This window comes from Rutidosis leptorrhynchoides, chromosome 11 (assembly GCF_046630445.1).
Source record: "Rutidosis leptorrhynchoides isolate AG116_Rl617_1_P2 chromosome 11, CSIRO_AGI_Rlap_v1, whole genome shotgun sequence".
Taxonomy (NCBI): domain Eukaryota; kingdom Viridiplantae; phylum Streptophyta; class Magnoliopsida; order Asterales; family Asteraceae; genus Rutidosis; species Rutidosis leptorrhynchoides.
This window is the reverse complement of record NC_092343.1, coordinates 111510945-111530893: the sequence shown is the minus strand read 5'-3', so window position 1 is coordinate 111530893 and position 19949 is coordinate 111510945.

Here is a 19949-nt window from a genome sequence, read left to right as displayed (position 1 = left end):
TATATAAATAAATATCTTGTGTAAAATTGTATCATATTTAATAGTTTTTCCTAGTAAAATATAAAGCTATTTCATATACACCTCGCATAACATCAGCTAAGTACACCATCTTTCCTTTTGTGCATATACATTCAGATGACATACTCCTGTTAATCAGAAACGAAATCAATTTGTTGATCTCCTAGGACAAGAGATTTAATTAACGGCAGATGCCTATTCTTACTTTCATACGCCGAAGTACCTTTCAAGGTAAATAACTTTCTTCTGAGCCACGAGTCTCACGGAACTTTGATACGCCCCTTCTTGTTCGAATACGGTACCATTGTTGGTCACTCCTTAAAATTTCGGGACGAAATTTTCTTTAACGGGTGGGTAATGTAACGACCCTGGATTTTCCAACTTTTATTTATTAATAATTATTATTATTAATACTTGTGATTAAACGAATGTATGTTATTACATTTACATGTTGCCATGATTGCCTGATAAGGCTAAAAAGGAACATATATTTCATAGCAAAATCCCCCAAGAAAGACAAGATTTTAGTTGCAATTGTTCCATTTTCAAGTAATATTCGTTTATTTTAAATAAGTGCGAAGACAAAAGGAGAAAACGACGAATTGAAGACACAAAGGTCCAAAAAGCTCAAAAGTACAAGATACAATCAAAAAGGTTCAAATTATTGATGAGGAACGTCTAAAAATGACAAGAGTACAAGTTACAAAACGCAAAGTACAAAATATAAAATTGTACGCAAGGACGTTCGAAAATCCGGAACCGAGACCAGAGTCAACTCTCAACGCTCGACGCAACGGTGTAAAAATTACGAGTCAACTATGCACAAGAATAAAATATAATATTTAAATAATTCATAATAAGAATAATATTAAATAATAAAAAGTTGTTAATTGAGCATAGTTCAGGGGTCATAAGTGAAAATTCAATTTCTAAATTCGCCTATAAAAGGCTTTGTAATCGTAATGTAAAAACACACCTTTTTCTATCTTTTTCTTATTTATCAATATCAATTATCAATATCTATATTCTATATCTCTATCATAATGTTAACTTAATAAGATATAACAATAATCTTAATTTTAATTTTAAATTATGATAATAATAAGATTTATGATAGAGATCGTTTGAGTGTGTAAGTCGAAATTCTGTCCGTGTAACGCTACGCTATTTTTAATCATTGTAAGTTATGTTCAACCTTTTTACATTAATGTATCGTAACTAAGTTATTATTATGCTTATTTGAGCCGAAGTAATCGTGATGTTGGGCTAAAATATTAAGAAGGGGTTATTGAACTTTGGACCATAATTAAAGTTTGGGCAAAAGACCGACACTTGTGGAAATTGAACTATTGACTATTAATAGATGGGGGGTATTGTCTAATTGAGTGACAACTCATTGGAGTCTGTCGAACCTATCTTCAAATTAATTAACCTAATAATTAATAATGATTATGGTTGTCCTATTTAGTGATGTTCATATGGAATCTGTTATAATCATTTAATTAATCAATTGGGTTGGGTAATTGATTATTCATTCTGATCAAGTGGATGAATTAATATTCATAAACTAATTAAAACAGGGGTGGATTACATACAGTGATAACTGGTGTAATTGTTGACAGAAGTGATAACTGCGTCACAGTTTAAATCCTTAATCAGTTGGAATATTTGACTTCGGGTATAAGGGTAATTTGACGAGGATACTCGCACTTTATTTTTATGACCGATGGACTATTATGGACAAAAACCAGATAGACGTATCAAATAAACCAGGACAAAGGACAATTAACCCATGGTAATAAATTAAAATCAACACGTCAAACATCATGATTACGGAAGTTTAAATAAGCATAATTCTTTTATTATATTTCTCATCGTATCTTTATTTACTGTCATTTTATTACTCGCAATTTTATTTACTGTCATTTTATTTATTGTCATTATTTTACGCACTTTAATTATCGTCATTTATCTTTACGCTTAAAATATAGAATCGACAAACCGGTCATTAAACGGTAAAACCCCCCTTTTATAATAATATTACTACTTATATAATTATATATATTTTGTATAAATATAGTTAAAAATATAGTAAGTATCACCAGCTCCCTGTGGAACGAACCGGACTTACTAAAAACTACACTACTCTACGATTAGGTACACTGCCTATAGTGTTGTAGCAAGGTTTAGGTATATCCCATCCGTAAATTAATAAAACTTGTGTCATATTTTGTAGTATTTTGTATTAAAAATAATACTATTTCGTACCCTCACGCTACATCATCAAGTATTTTTGGCGCCGCTGCCGGGGACATTCGCCGAAGCGAAACGCCATATTTTTAATTTTTAAGTTATAATTAGTTTTTGTAAAATTTATATTTTTGTTTAAAAATTAAAATATTAAAAAAAAAAAAGCTTTTAAAATCGAAAAAAAAAAAATATTTTAAGTATATTTTTAAGTTTTTCTTTTATTTTTACAAAATTATAAAGTATTTTAAGTTTATTTTTAAGTTTTTATTTTAATTATATATATATTTTATTTAAATTTAAAACAGAAAAAAAAGAAAATAAAATATTAAATATTACATGACCTGTCATTTGAACCAGTCCAATTGAACCAGTTCAGGGTATCCATGCGACTCGCATGAACCACCCCCTTAAATCATGCGACTCGCATGAGGGGTCTGACAAGACCACAACCAAACCCTAAAAACGCATTTATTACGGATAATATATTATTATTATTATTAAACCCTAATCTTATTATTATTATTATAATTAAGTTTTTACTTTTTTTATTTATATTACTTTTAAACTAGTTTTATTTATTATAAACTTAATACTTTTATTATAAAATATAAAAATAATATTTTTATAAAAATTATACTTTTTACAACTTTTTGTATATTTTTATATTTTGTCCCTTTTTAATCGTTGTAGCGTAACTTTTGTATTTTTAGCTCATATTTAATTTTAAACTTAGTTTTTGCTATAGTTATTTTTACTCCTAGATTTTTAGGCTTTGCCATAGAATTCCTTAAGTGCTTTTTCTTTAGACTAAGATTTAGGTGCTTTAGAATTTTGCGACGCCTTTTTAAGTTTTAGTTTCTTTTTAAGTTATTTCCATTTGGGATTTAGTTTTTCCTGTAAGCTTTAATATTTTTAGACCTTTTACTATGTACCAATTATCATTCCAATTAGTAATATCAATTTGCGATTATAATTTTAAGTTAGTTGTAGTAATAAGGTTAGGTTAGTCAAGTATTTTTAAGTTTTTTTTTTTTTTAAGTTTCTTTTGTTTTTCCGTCACCTTTTATTTTTCAACCATTTTTTTTTCTTTTTCGACCTTTTATTTTTCGACATTTTTCGACGCGCAATCTTTTTCTCTCTTATTTCTCGCCATTCTAGTTTTTAGGACTTAGAATTTTTTCTACTTCTTCTCTAAATTTCTTAAAATTACGAAAATTTATTTTGAGTGGTTAAATTAATAGACATCAAAATTTTCTGGTTCGTAGTAATAGTTGGATTTGTACGTGGACCGGGTTATTGGAGCCAAACAGTCCTCAATTATATTGAGACCAAACGAATCCTGCCCCTCTGCTGCATCTTTTGGCTATTCGAAACGTGGGCAAAATCAGAAAAGTCTATTGATTGGATAACTTATTATAATTTTTCTTTCCTTTTAAAAACTAATAGGATATTCTGTGAATGCACCGAGCAAGACGTTCACCACCTTTTGTACGTTCACCACCTGTAACTCGATCAAGACATCGTTTAACAAATATAACCGCCATTGATTTTTCTTTAGAATCGTCATCCAGTCGACCAAGTACTTCAGTTCAAATTTCCGATAATCCATTTTTTGAACCCAACCTTACAATTGAGAATCCAGAGAATATTCAGGAACGGTTCGTAGATCCTGAACCATTAAACTTTCCTCCGGAACCACCAATCATTCAAACAGAGATTGTTGAGGAACGAACTATTAAATCAGAATCATCTATTGATACCGATTCAACAAATTCAATTATGGAGAATCTGGAACCTTTAAGTATGGAAGACCGAATGAGAGCTAAACGCACTGGCCAAGGTCACGCAATTACTCATCCAGACATTAATGCGCCAGATTATGAAATCAAAGGACAAATTCTACACATGGTGACTAATCAATGCCAATTTAGTGGTGCGCCGAAGGAAGATCCAAATGAACATCTACGTACCTTTAATAGGATCTGCACACTATTTAAAATCCGAGAAGTGGAGGATGAACAGATATATCTCATGTTATTTCCCTGGACTTTAAAGGGAGAAGCCAAAGATTGGTTGGAATCGTTACCTGAAGGGGCGATCGATACATGGGATGTTTTAATTGACAAATTTCTTAAACAATTCTTTCCTGCATCTAAAGCCGTAAGACTTCAAGCAGAAATTGTTACGTTCACACAAAAGCCAAATGAAACTCTATATGAGGCGTGGACAAGATATGGAAAGTTATTAAGAGGATGTCCGCAACATGGTTTAGACACCTGTCAAATAGTACAAATATTCTACCAAGGATGCGACATCACTACAAGGAAAGATATAGATATAGCAGCTGGTGGTTCTATTATGAAGAAAACCGAAACTGATGCTTACAAAATTATTGATAATACTGCTTCCCACTCACATGAGTGGCACCAAGAAAAAGATATCATTAGATCATCTAAAGCAGCTAGAGCCGATTCTAGCCATGACTTTGATTCTGTTTCCGCAAAAATAGATGCTTTCGAAAGACGAATGGAAAAGATGAATAAAGATATTCACGCAATACGAATCAGTTGTGAGCAATGCGGTGGACCACACTTAATGAAAGACTGTCACATTGAACAAACGATGGAACAACGTGAGAATGTTGTCTACATGAACCAAAGGCTGGAAAATAGTTATCAGAATAATTATCAACCGCCAAGGCCAAACTTCAATCGAAATCAAAACATTCTTTACAATCCAAAAGGACCCGACAATAACTCGTATAACCAACAAGGTCCGAATAACCAACCAACTCAAAACAACACTTTCAATCAACAAAGACCTGGCTTGTATAAACCACCACAACAAACCGACGAGAAGAAGTCAAATCTGGAAGAAGTGGTATTTAAGCTAGTTGAATCTCAAACACAATTTATTGAAACTCAAACCCAAACGAATGAGAGGTTTGAGCAGTCATTTAGAACTCAACAAGCTTCCATTTTGAATCTAGAAAAACAAGTAGGTACTCTTGTTAGATTGATGAGTGAAAGGGAACAAGGAAAGCTACCGAGTAATAATGAAGTAAATCCTCGGAATGAAAATGTTAACATGATATCAACAAATTCTGAAAAACCAATACCAGAAGATGGGAAAGTTTTAGATGTAAGTAACAATGAAGAAGTTACACCACCAACACCACCCGAGTATGTAAAGCCAGTGGTGGCACCATACAGACCACCCATCCCGTTTCCAAGAAAAGGAGTTGAGTATGAGCAAGTAATAGGTAATAAAGTTTGTGATACCTCTGGAAAGAAGAAGAAGAAGAATAAAAAAGTGCAAGAAACAAAAACAGTAGAAGTAAACCCGGTGAAGACAGTTCCACCAAATCCTCCACCTAGGGTAGGTGATCCGGGTGAATTTATTGTTCCTTGTCTACTTAGTGACTGTGTCATGTATGATGCACTAGCAGATTTAGGTTCAAGTGTGAGTGTTATGCCTCTTTCATTATATAAGAGATTAGGTGTAGGTGAGTTAACTCCAACGGATATGAGTGTTCGACTCCTTGATCAAACCATTAAGCACCCAGTTGGAATTGCTGACAACCTACCCGTTCAAGTAGGTAATTTAACCTTTCTAGTCGAATTCATTGTCATTGACATAGAAGAGGACTCAAACGTTCCTCTAATTTTAGGTCGACCATTCTTAGCGTCCACCGGGGCGTTATTTGATGTAAGAAAGGGTAGAATGACACTTAGTAATGATGAGAAATCGATCACCTTTATGATTGGAAAGTCTAAATATCCACAAACCAAAACCGTTGAACCGACAAAAACGATTGGTAAGAACCATGTTGTTTTACCAACTCCAACGGTAATGCTTAACAATAATAGAACGCCTAAGTGTGGGGAAAATGAAGTAACACCTAATGATGACTTGATAATAAAGAACCCCATAGTTGATACGAAATTAAATAACCCCGTTATTAACAGTTCAATGAAGAAACTTTTTAAACGGGTTATTGATGCTAAAAGTAAGGGAAACTTTAGGTTATATAACCGGTTAGTATCCAATCTGCCGCCTAAAGAAAAGGCGAAGCTAGTTGAATTTGTGGATATTACGGAAAAAGCTGGTCACTGGCTTAAAGCAAAAGTCACAGATATGCAAGTTGATTATGGTCCAAGAGAAATTGACGATGAAGTTAATCACAATTTCGACACCACATCTACCTAAGTGTGAGGAGATTCAAATATTCTAAAAAGAAAATGCTGTTTGGAGTTAGTTGTTCTGTTCTCGTGTAGTTCCGAGAATGGAATTCGATTGGTCTTTTCCGCTAGCAGACACTAAAGAACTAGTTTTCTCCCCCCATTCTGAATTTTTTTTGTTTTTTAGGTTTTATATGAAATTAATATGTTTTCTTTTTAAGTTTTGTGTGAATTTAAAAACAAAAATTTACTTTATTTCATTAAGTTGAAAAAAAATGATTTCTAAAATTCGTCGTGAGTTGAAGACTAGGCCGTTGAGCCGAAATTACTTTACCCGAGGGCGGGGCGAAAAATTTTTTCATCATTATTTTTAATTTTATTGATTTAAAGTATGCCAAAAAAAAATATATTTGATTTTATAAATTTTTGAACGTGGGGTAATATACCCAACTTTAAAAATATGTATATATGTTCGTATTTTATCATGTAAACAACAGGGTAAAACAACGCACTTTCAAAGACTAACATTAAGTTCAGCAAAAGGTACTGATTTTGACGACAAGATGCAAAACAACAAATGTGATATAATAAATGAAGGAATGAACGATGAGGCACGCCATCTATCATTCGACGAGCTTTGTAATTACAAACTGGGTATTTTTAATCACTTTTCTACACTAATCACCCTCATGAATTAATAATTATAGTCTGATTTCATGCAAATGAGGGCATTGCATGATCTCAAGTGTGGGGAAGGGTTATAAATTCTCTCGGGTTTATACTTGGCTTATTTTCTAAATATTATGAAAATTTTAAAATTTTTTAACTAAATGAATTCAAAATCATGTTTATACATATTTATGAACGATAAAACTAGGTGTTAATGCCGAAATTATCGTTACCTCGGAAAGGACATAAATTGAGAAACAACCTAAAATGCTTGAATTCATTTAAAATGGAATAAAGGAGAATAAAAAGGCAAAGAAAGAAACTAAGTGTGGGGAGAATGTACCAAGTTATTCAATTAAAAATTATCTATCACATATCTTTGTACAAGATTATTGCAGGTACTTTTGTTTTGGATGATACTAATCAGTTTTACCCGGTTTACTGTAATATATTTGAAAGAAAGATGGATCTACACGATGAATCAATTCCATCATTAAAAGGAAGTAAAGTCTTCCGAAAAAGACACGCGCTTCTTGATTTAGGTCAAGAAGTTGTCGTCCAGACCAGCTGTAGGTTGACGAAAAATCTAGAAAAGTCATCTCTAAAATCAGCAGGAAATCCACGGACCTCAGCATCAAACAGGGTCGCCAAGTGGTCAGATTTATCCTAACCATGAGAAGGATTTATCTCGTACAATGGGGAGGCACCGTGCAAATTAGCTTGATAAGACTAATGAATCAGATCCCCAGAAAGGATAATCTCCTTAAAGATTAAAAATCAGCTTTTAAGACTGATATTACTCAATCCTTGAGATTGACCTTAAAGATTGAGAATTCAAACTCATGGAATTCAATGATATCTAAACTCGAGCTTGAACGAGAAAATATTTTGATCAAAAATACAAACCGATTTGTTTTCTGAAAACCCATTTTCAATGCGTTCATTACCATTGAACGTAAAATCCTAGGAATTCACCTGGAATTCATTAGGTCACCTGAACCAAATCGGGTGTCAACCGTAAGAACGGTGGTTGCATAGCATGGTCGGAGACAGGACCTTGTGCCAGACCGAAAAATCATAGGATGATCTTTACTATCGCTCCTACCAAGGATAGTTCTAGCATCCGACACGTTAAAAGACCATAATCATCTGCATGTCACGGGACATTGCCTTAACAGTTTCTTGTTCATCGCTTTCCTTTACAACCGGACGGTAGTTTACCGAAAGATAATATACGGAACAAGTAAACTGGATGTGTACTTTCCGATACCAGGATAGCAGTGGATTACACGAACCTAAAAGTTTTAGCCAAAATATTGAACCACAAATATATTTTGCAACACCGATGATGGATCAAATCAGAAAACTTGTCTAGGGTAAAATCTAGCTTGAATTTTCAAAAGATCAAATGTTTTCATAAAGATCCAATTTCCTTAAAGGATCTAAATTTTTATAGTCATGTGGGACTGTAAACCGCCTTTCAAATGTGCACTTTGCTTTGGAAACCGAAAGTAAATCGGCTATTTGATTGCAAGTGTCGTTGTCCTAAACCCAAGGCAACTGTGGATGACACACCCACCTTTAACCAAATCGTTACTATCATTGTTTATACCGCTCTATCAAAATCACTGATGTACAAAGTGTGAAGAATAAAGAAGTGATTCGTGTGATGTATTATATTATTTCAAGACTGTATTGCTTGAGGACAAGCAACGCTCAAGTGTGGGGATATTGATAAGGCTAAAAAGGAACATATATTTCATAGCAAAATCCCCCAAGAAAGACAAGATTTTAGTTGCAATTGTTCCATTTTCAAGTAATATTCGTTTATTTTAAATAAGTGCGAAGACAAAAGGAGAAAATGACGAATTGAAGACACAAAGGTCCAAAAAGCTCAAAAGTACAAGATACAATCAAAAAGGTTCAAATTATTGATTAGGAACGTCTAAAAATGACAAGAGTACAAGTTACAAAACGCAAAGTACAAAATATAAAATTGTACGCAAGGACGTTCGAAAATCCGGAACCGGGACCAGAGTCAACTCTCAACGCTCGACGCAACGGTGTAAAAATTACGAGTCAACTATGCACAAGAATAAAATATAATATTTAAATAATTCATAATAAGAATAATATTAAATAATAAAAAGTTGTTAATTGAGCATAGTTCAGGGGTCATAAGTGAAAATTCAATTTCTAAATTCGCCTATAAAAGGCTTTGTAATCGTAATGTAAAAACACACCTTTTTCTATCTTTTTCTTATTTATCAATATCTATATTCTATATCTCTATCATAATGTTAACTTAATAAGATATAACAATAATCTTAATTTTAATTTTAAATTATGATAATAATAAGATTTATGATAGAGATCGTTTGAGTGTGTAAGTCGAAATTCTGTCCGTGTAACGCTACGCTATTTTTAATCATTGTAAGTTATGTTCAACCTTTTTACATTAATGTATCGTAACTAAGTTATTATTATGCTTATTTGAGCCGAAGTAATCGTGATGTTGGGCTAAAATATTAAGAAGGGGTTATTGAACTTTGGACCATAATTAAAGTTTGGGCAAAAGACCGACACTTGTGGAAATTGAACTATTGACTATTAATAGATGGGGGGTATTGTCTAATTGAGTGACAACTCATTGGAGTCTGTCGAACCTATCTTCAAATTAATTAACCTAATAATTAATAATGATTATGGTTGTCCTATTTAGTGATGTTCATATGGAATCTGTTATAATCATTTAATTAATCAATTGGGTTGGGTAATTGATTATTCATTCTGATCAAGTGGATGAATTAATATTCATAAACTAATTAAAACAGGGGTGGATTACATACAGTGATAACTGGTGTAATTGTTGACAGAAGTGATAACTGCATCACAGTTTAAATCCTTAATCAGTTGGAATATTTGACTTCGGGTATAAGGGTAATTTGACGAGGATACTCGCACTTTATTTTTATGACCGATGGACTATTATGGACAAAAACCAGATAGACGTATCAAATAAACCAGGACAAAGGACAATTAACCCATGGTAATAAATTAAAATCAACACGTCAAACATCATGATTACGGAAGTTTAAATAAGCATAATTCTTTTATTATATTTCTCATCGTATCTTTATTTACTGTCATTTTATTACTCGCAATTTTATTTACTGTCATTTTATTTATTGTCATTATTTTACGCACTTTAATTATCGTCATTTATCTTTACGCTTAAAATATAGAATCGACAAACCGGTCATTAAACGGTAAAACCCCCCTTTTATAATAATATTACTACTTATATAATTATATATATTTTGTATAAATATAGTTAAAAATATAGTAAGTATCACCAGCTCCCTGTGGAACGAACCGGACTTACTAAAAACTACACTACTCTACGATTAGGTACACTGCCTATAGTGTTGTAGCAAGGTTTAGGTATATCCCATCCGTAAATTAATAAAACTTGTGTCATATTTTGTAGTATTTTGTATTAAAAATAATACTATTTCGTACCCTCACGCTACATCATCATTGCCCGTACTTGACTTTAAATGCCCGAAACGTCTTTGTGACACACAAAACTTTCACGAATAATATTTTTTAGAATATTATTTACATTTATGATTAAGTTTTATTAATCATTTTAATTAACTAAGGTTATTAGTTAATTACTTGGGCTTTGTTGGATTTAATTGTAAATTAATGGAACTTGGGCTTTAATTTATGGTAGTGGACTTAAAGAGCCCACCCTACTTCCTTAGTGGACTTATTAGCCCATACTTACATGTAAGTAACCCATTTAAGTTTAACTAGATAGTTTGTTACACTTGGAATCTAGTTGCTTGATACTTCCCATGTAAACACCCTTATTAACCTCCTTTTTAGTCAAATGCATGTAAAGAACTAGTAGACAAACTCTTCCACCCTCCCCCTTGTAGAAACCGTAGGTTGTGATTTGAGTAAAGGGAGGCTTGGTTTCATTTCTTTGTATTACTTGTTGCTAGTTTCCTTTCATTTTATCACACACACTTACTTGCACTTTTCTCTCATCTCACTTTTCTCTCAAGATTGTAAGTAACTTGAACATTTTCTCTCTTCCTTCCTTGAGTAAAAACCGAACCAAAGACTCCTCATCATCATTCTTTTGTTGATTGTTACTTGTCTTTGATTATTGTTACTTACTAGTTATTGTTGTTCACTAGTTACAAGAATCAAACTCTTTAGTTTATTCTTCTTTTTATCTTGTATTTACAAGAACACATAAGGACTTAGCTTACTAGTTATGTTCTACATATAATGTTTGAAAGAAAGAAAGTCATGTGTTGTAAGACATACTTGAAGTTCATGAAGTAAACTTAAAAGTTTACTTCCTAAATATCAAGACTTAGGCTTGAATCTTTAAAGTATGAACAACCATGACATATTAACTTGTTCTCTTAGCTTATTTCATCATTTAATTGCTTATTAAAATCGTGATTTTGGTTGTTAATGGTCAAGTGTTACTAGTTAACTTTGATCTCATTTTTCTTGAACAAAAGTTAACTTTAAAAGTTCAAGAACATGTAAGTAAGCTTTCTTTAATTATAACTTTGTACACTTATGTTAGATCTAGACTTTTGAGTCATGGATCTTCAAGATCAAACTAAGAACTATGTTCTACATCTTAAGATCTTGATTAGTTAGTTATTTTCAAGTTTATAGTTCTACATTTCTTTTATATTTCATGTATGTGTTAAATCTAAGACTTTGATGTAACTTTTGTTCATCAAAACACTTGCAACACTTGATTGTGTTGTGCTACACATCTTAGACTTGCACTTGGGTTATGATGGTCCAAACTTGGTAAAGATGATGTAAACCCATCAACGAGTTGTACACTTGAAGCTATATGCATCAAGGATGAGAACCGTGATGAACATCAAGCACCAAAACCCACTGGAACCTACTGTTTTGCTGTTTCTGGGTCTGATCAGTAAGACCTGGGCTGCTGTAACTATTATTTTCAGATAGCTCTGTTCGATTAGATAACTTTTCATATAGGACTCGTCTTAATCCGAGTTACGGTTTAGGATTGATGGCCCTCCGATCGTCACTATGTCCTTTTAACGTTGTGCAGAAATTTCTGACCTACTCGCACTTAGACCGTCGCCACGGTCAAACGAAGATGAGTTTGCTTCTGTAAATTTTACCACAGTTAAAGGACTCATAGACGGAGCCATGGACACTGGTCTCACCTTATTTCAGTAGGTATTGAGGCCGTGGTGACTGACCGAACTCAGTCTTTGTTTCAAACTCTTTTCATGAACGAAACTTACTTTACACCTTTTGTTTAATGATGAATGATGATGACCCTTAAGACCTTATTTACATACTTTTAAACCTATTCGGACGATTTACTGACTTAGTACTATTTGACTTAGGTTGAGGACTTTCCGGACCTACGTACTTGCTTATTTCCCGAGTCATACTTTACCGCTACTTTATCATTGTGAGTTACAGCATTCCCTTTTTACTTTAACTTATTTTGGGAACTGAGAATACATGCGGATTTTATGTTTTACATACTATGCACGAGTACTTAAACTTATATATGTGTGGGTTATACAATGGCATAAACATTCTCTTTAGCTCGGTAACGTTTAATCATTGGTTTTTGAACCGTGAACGCGAATCTTAGATATGGATCCATAGGGTTTGACATCCCCACTCGGGCTAGTAGCACTAGCATTTAACGAGTGTTTAATACTTCGTAAACATACGCACTTGCCAAGTGTACTTTCAGGGGGTGATATATTATTAAACGTTAAGTTAGTTACCGAGTGCCCACGGTTGAGCATATACTTAAACATACTGATTTGGATTACTGTTTTGAAACGCTCTTTGTAGCACTGAAATCTCGTGGCCTACCTTACATTACTGTTATACTTAAACTATAGCTCACCAACATTCGTGTTGACGTTTTTAAGCATGTTTTTATCAGGTGCTTAAGGTTTGCTTGCTTCCGCTGTGTACTAGTCTTGCTGTAGACACCCGCTGCTTTAGAGATGTCACTGCATGAACGTTTACTTGCATTCAATTTTTTTTTTTTTAACGTCAAGATTGCATCAGTCCGGACCGAAGCCTAGTCATCATTTGCACACACACACACACGTTCGGGCAGGAAACCCGAACCACGATCACAGGGATCCGAACCCTTAAACCATCCCGAGGGGCAGGCGGGCCGGACCTTAGTCCCGGATCGGGTCGGTAAAACCTTCCCTTTGGGCTGACCTCAATGGAGTCTATTTCAGTCCTTGTTTAATTTGGTCATTCAGAAGCCAGGTTCGAACCCTGGACCTCTTACCTGGCGAGGGTGTTAAACACCACCGCATACCACTCAGGCAAATGCCTCGGTGGTACTTGCATTCAAATATTACTACTTTTGAACTATGATTTGTAACGACCTTAGGGTCACGTACTATTACCTATTGCTTCTGTTCATTGAAGCATACTTTTGATGTAAAACATTTGACGTTAGTTATGATGTCACCTTTTATCATGAATGCAAACTTGTTTTGAAAACGCATATAGTGTTTGACCTTGTAATGATCCTGTTGATGATGGTCCGTACATGTTGATTTAGTACGGGGCATCACATTTTCACCGGATCTTTCCCGGATGACATGTCACAGACGTGTCATCCGAAAGGTCTATTTTTTTATTTTCTTCACGAAAAGAAGTTTGGTTCAAAAAAGTGCATCCTTTTCTCGGGCGACATGTCTTCGTCAAGAGTACATTTTAATTTTAATTTCACCATATCCATCAATTTAAACTCGTAGCCTGCAACCTGAACCTCACCATTAACATTTTTGCAGTGAATTTGAAATGATGAAATACTGTGATTGCGGTGTACGTGATATTATCCGAACTTCTTGTTCAGATCTAAATCTCCGTTGACGATTATATGTTGCCCTAATTATCTGGTAGAGTAAAACTCATTTGCTTAATATTTAATTTTTGTTTGCTACCAAATATTCTATAATAAACAAATTTCATTTATGTATTCATAGTTACTATTTTTCGTTAGATAAATTGATATTATTCACGCATATGTGATAGTGCCGTAAAGATTATACTCGAATTATTGATTATTGATGAGAATGAACCATCCTGAGGAAGAACTTAGTTTTGCACAAGATCAAGTTAGAAAGATGAAAATTATGTTTATTTATAGTTGAGTAACATTTGTGTGGTTTTTCTTTATTAAGTAATTAGTGTTAAGTGGTTTAAGTTATTTAAGTTATTTTAAGTTTTCGATTGTGTAACATTAATGTTGTATCCTTCTACAAGATGAATGAATTTGTTAACAAAGTTATTAAGATTAAAAAAAAACTTTAACTATGATCATTGAATATCATAAAAAGTTATTGTAATTAAAATGTACACATACTTAAACTACGAGCACTCGACCTAACGGGAGAAATTATTAAAAAACACTTTAACTACAAACTTATTAGAGAAACACGCTTCAACTACGAGCATCTGACCAGTGAATGAAATTACTAAAGAAATACACTTCAACTGCGAGCATATTTACGAACATCCAACCTAATGGACGAAGGCCATGCAGTAGGTAACGTTGTTATTGGATGTCTTGGAATAAGACCTTGAAGCACATCAAAGTTAGCAAATGCACGATTCAGAAATGCTCCGTACGAAAGATGTCTGGTGTGTATAAAATGAAGCCGATTCATCCAGGAAGTGTTTAAATGAGCAATATTTATCTAAATAGTGTGAGTTAGACACTAAAAGTGGTTTTCTCATAGCCCTTTATACATTATTGTTTATGATCGAAAACTTATAAGTTCGACATTATATATTTTTAGTATATAATACCGAACTTGGATTTTGTGTAGAAATAAGCATTACATTGTGCAGGAATCTGCACAATAAGTGTGCAAGAATCCGTACAATAAGTGTGCAAGAATGTGCAAGATTTAAGGCCCATTTCAAAAGGCATGACCCTCTCCTATAAATAGAATGCATAACCTCTCATTTGAAGGATGCAATAAGAACATACCGTTACTCTGCCCAAATAACATCAAGTAAATGGTCAAGACTTGGACATGATGTGTAAAAACCCGTCCTTATCCACCTGGACGAAGTCATCAACATCTGGTCCCATTGCGAGGTACTGACTTAAATATGCCATGAATGACTCCAAGTAATGAGCAAATGCACAGCGAAAGACTTAATTCGTACCTGAGAATAAACATGCTTAAAAGTGTCAACCAAAAGGTTGGTGAGTTCATAGGTTTATCATGATAATCATTTCAATATATTAATAGACCACAAGATTTCCGTTATCATAAACATAATACACTCGCAAGTGTATGTAAAGCATTCTAAGTGGTTGAGCACTTGGTAACCATACTTAACATTTAATCAACGTCGCATATTCCCTTTATTATGAAATCTCACTACACCGTACCAAGTGTAGCCTACAAAACGAAGTACTGTGCAACCGTTGAATACTGGTCGTCCAGTCCGGTTGGGGTTGTCAGGCCCGATAGATCTATCAACAGGATTCGCGTTTACAATACCGCATGTAAATAGTAGTTACCAAGCTACAGGGAAGTATGCCAGTGGTACAACTCAACGTAGAATATATTTTAAGTACTTGTGTCTATCTCGTAAACATTTATAAAAGCAGCGCATGTATTCTCAGCCCAAAAAAATATATTGCAAAAGCAATTAAAAAGGGAACAAATGAAACTCACCTATTGTATTTTGTAGTAAAAATAAATATGACGTCATTTAACAAATGTAGGGTTGATCTCGGATTCACGAACCTATATTAAGTATATATATTAACACTTATACTTATAAACGAACAACTAAAGTTTTAAGTTATGTTAATTATTGATTTGAATATATCTATTTTTATATATTATATACTTCATTATATAAATGTTTTCATACATAATTATATTAATATCTTATAATATATATATTCCTAGAGATGTTTATTTGTTATGATAACATAAAAATAATAATAAAAATGATCATACTTACAATACTAAAAATAATGATACTACTAATAATGATAATAATAATAACAATTTTTAATAAAAATACTAATTTTAATAAGAATAATAATTTTTTAATAATACAATACTTTTAATAAATATGATAATTTTAATGATGCTTTTAATGATAATAATAATAATAATAATAATGTTAAAATAATACTAATGTTAAAATGATAATGATAATAAAAGTGATAATTCTTATAATAATGATTAAAATAATAATTTTAATAAAAATACTTTTGTTAATAATAATAATTTTAAAAATGATAATTTTAATGATAATACTAATAATAATAATAATAATAATAATAATAATAATAATAATAATAATAATAATAATAATAATAATAATAATAATAATAATAATAATAATAATAATAATAATAATAATAATAATTTAATTTAATGTAAATTTTAAATAAAAAATAATAAAGTTTGATATTTTTAATAATAACTTTAACAAAATTTATAGTTTTAATAAAAGTGATAATTTTAATAATAACAATTGTGAATAAAAAAAATTATAATATCAATAATTCACTCAAATTGTGACTTAATTGTAATGTTTATCCTTTTCATATTAATATTCCTATTTGTAACTTTTATATTTATATTTATAATTATAATATTAATCTATTAATCTATTTTTAATAATAATAATAATAATACAACAATACATTCAATAATACCGAATAATATAAATTACGCGTTTTCTTATTGTCTGCTCCAAAAGCAGATCGAGGTTAGCCAAAAGAAAATCGCAGGGAGGAGAAAAAAAATATTACGGAGGTTCATGGATTCTTTGATTCACTCAATCGATCCTATTTATTAAGAAATCAATTTTTTTAGTTCATCATCACCATCAATCATCGCTGTTAGCAGGTAACTATCATCAATTCATTATCGCTTCAATCTCATCAGTCATCATTAGCATCGCAGAGATCTATTTTCTGTTTCAATTGATATATACAGTCAATGATCTAGGTATGTAATTCGATTCACTTATAATTAATTCATATACAAGGGTCTTATTGATCCGATTGAATTTGTTGGATTTCTAAATTGATTGTATTTTAGAGATTAGGTTGGTTTTGTGATTTGGTACAATTGTTAACAAGAAGTAGCTGGTCTTCGGTTTAACAACAGCAAAAGAAAATAGGTTAATAGGAGCATATTAGTTAACCTGATTGTAACAGTAGTTGTTGGGTGATCACGAATAAACAGCTGCAGTAGCGAACAAGCTTGTTTAGCAGCAGGAACAGGTAGAATTGAGTAGTGGTTATTAGGTTTAATTGACTAACAAAATAAATAAATCATTAGCAGTGGTGGATGTGGTTGTTTATGGTAGTGAAAATTGATCGTGAAAGATAATCGGGGGAAATGGTAGTGGTGGTCTTCGATGTGACCAGAAACAGAAAACAACAATAAAAATAAGTTTAGCAACAAAGGTAGCAGTTGCAGGTGTCAAATGAGAAGGTTGTGTTGGTGCTTGGTGGCAATAGAATATCAAGCAGGAAAGAAAATATCATTGATAGTGGTGGTTTTTGTGATGGTTTATGGTGATTAAATGTGGTGGTTGCTTGGGTCTCGTACAGAAGTAAATAGAAGACAGAAGTAGCTTACCAGAATGGTGATGTCTATGGTTGATTTTGGTTTCAAGACAGAAAAAGAATAGAGATGAAAGGAGAGGTGCAGTGTTGATGTCGTGTGGGTGTTATGGTGGTGATTGTAGGTGAAGATTCATGGAGAAGAAGAAAGAGGGAGAGTGGGTTGTGATATTATGAAGTGTTCATCTCTATCTCTATATGTATATGTTGTATATATAATAGATTAGTTTCTGTACTAAATGTCATTAAAGTAATGATAGTTTGTTGTGTAATGTATGTAAGTATGTGTAATTGCTATATGCTATACTATATTTTAATATATCATATATTTACTATCTTATATGATAGTGAGGTAAAACAGAAAAGAAACAGTTAAAAATAGTAATTAGAATCTCATAATTCAAATATCAAGTATAGTGTAGCAGCCGGGTAAATGGATTTATTTATGTCGACATCCAATATTAAGAATATTATTTCGTGGTTCCTTGCTAAACAGTTTACAATTAAAAATCTTCGGAAAAATCCCATATTAAATATATTTATTTAATTTGGTCTTTAGTTGTTTAAAAATCGATCAAAAGGTTCGTTTATTATTTATCTTTATTTTCAGATAATATGTACGGGGTACTAAAACTCAAGTTAACAAAGTAGAAATAGTTTTAACAAGTCTTAATATTTACGTAGTCTATTAATGAACTTACGTTTATTTTTAAAATCACATAGGTTCGGATTAAACTTATCTAAATAATAATCGAATGATAAACGAGGGTTATAATCATTTAATAATTATATGTAATATACTTTTATATATGTATATATATATATATATATATATATATATATATATATATATATATATATATAGATTCATTTAAATAATAAATTTTATTATATCTTATACTATTTTATTTTACATAATTAATTCTATCAACTATATTCTATAATATTTCAAATTTTTACATATATATATATATATATATATATATATATATATATATATATATATATATATATATATATATATATATATATATATATATATATATATATATATATTTATTTATTTATTTATTTATTTATTTATTTATTTACAAGGACTTGTTCGTGAATCGTCGGGAATGGTCGAAGGTCAATTGAATATATGAAACAGTTCAAAGTTTTTGAGACTCGACCTAACAGGCTTTTCTTATCGTGTCAAAAATATCAAATCGTATCGAGAGTTTGATTAAAAATTAGTCAAAATTTTCCGGGTCGTGACAGTACCTACCCGTTAAAGAAATTTCGTCCCGAAATTTGATCGAGGTCGTCATGGCTAACAATAAGAATGTTTTTAAGACGCATATGAGCTAGAATTTAAAGTTTTATCATCTTTAAATAATATGGATAAAACAACTCAATTTTGTGAAGAGTAGGAATAAAGCTATCGTAAAAGAGTGGAATGAGAAGATAAAGATTCGTCATATCTTTTGACTTAGATAGGGTTGATTTCGGAGTTCAAGGGATTTGGAGAAAATCTTCTAATCAGAAAGAAGATGTAATAGCACGATCTAATTTGTTAAATTACCAGAAATTACGGAAAGATAGAAATATCAAGAAAATATTTTCTCAATATGTTTAGAATTTAAGTAGAATGAAAGAGTTATGTGACATGGCACATGATGAGGGTATGATCTGTGAATCATCACGTTCCATTAGAAACTCATCATGACTTACTGTAATATAATCACGTTGGCCAAGTGTCATTATATTATACTAACTCATGCTTCAGTTCCCAACACTTCTCCACAATTCATTCATAATTTATACTTAGACTTTACAGAAGTTTCCAATATAATGGAATACATAAATACAAAGAGGTAGATAATTTCGGACAAGAATATTTATGAAAATATCCTCAGAAATATCGAAGATATTTTATGATAATATTTTGGAATTTCTAAGTTCGAAGGTTGATAAAGAAAATTTTTCCGCAAGATTTTAACATGACTTTGGAACAAGATATTCTCTAAAGATTACATCGGATCTAGAATTACCTGGATTCTTTGAATATAGAGTTTAGTCCTTGTATTTATCCTTGGTCTCCTTCATGGTGTGCTCAATCCGATTTTTAGTACCAAATTTTCTATCGAGCGTTCCTAACACTT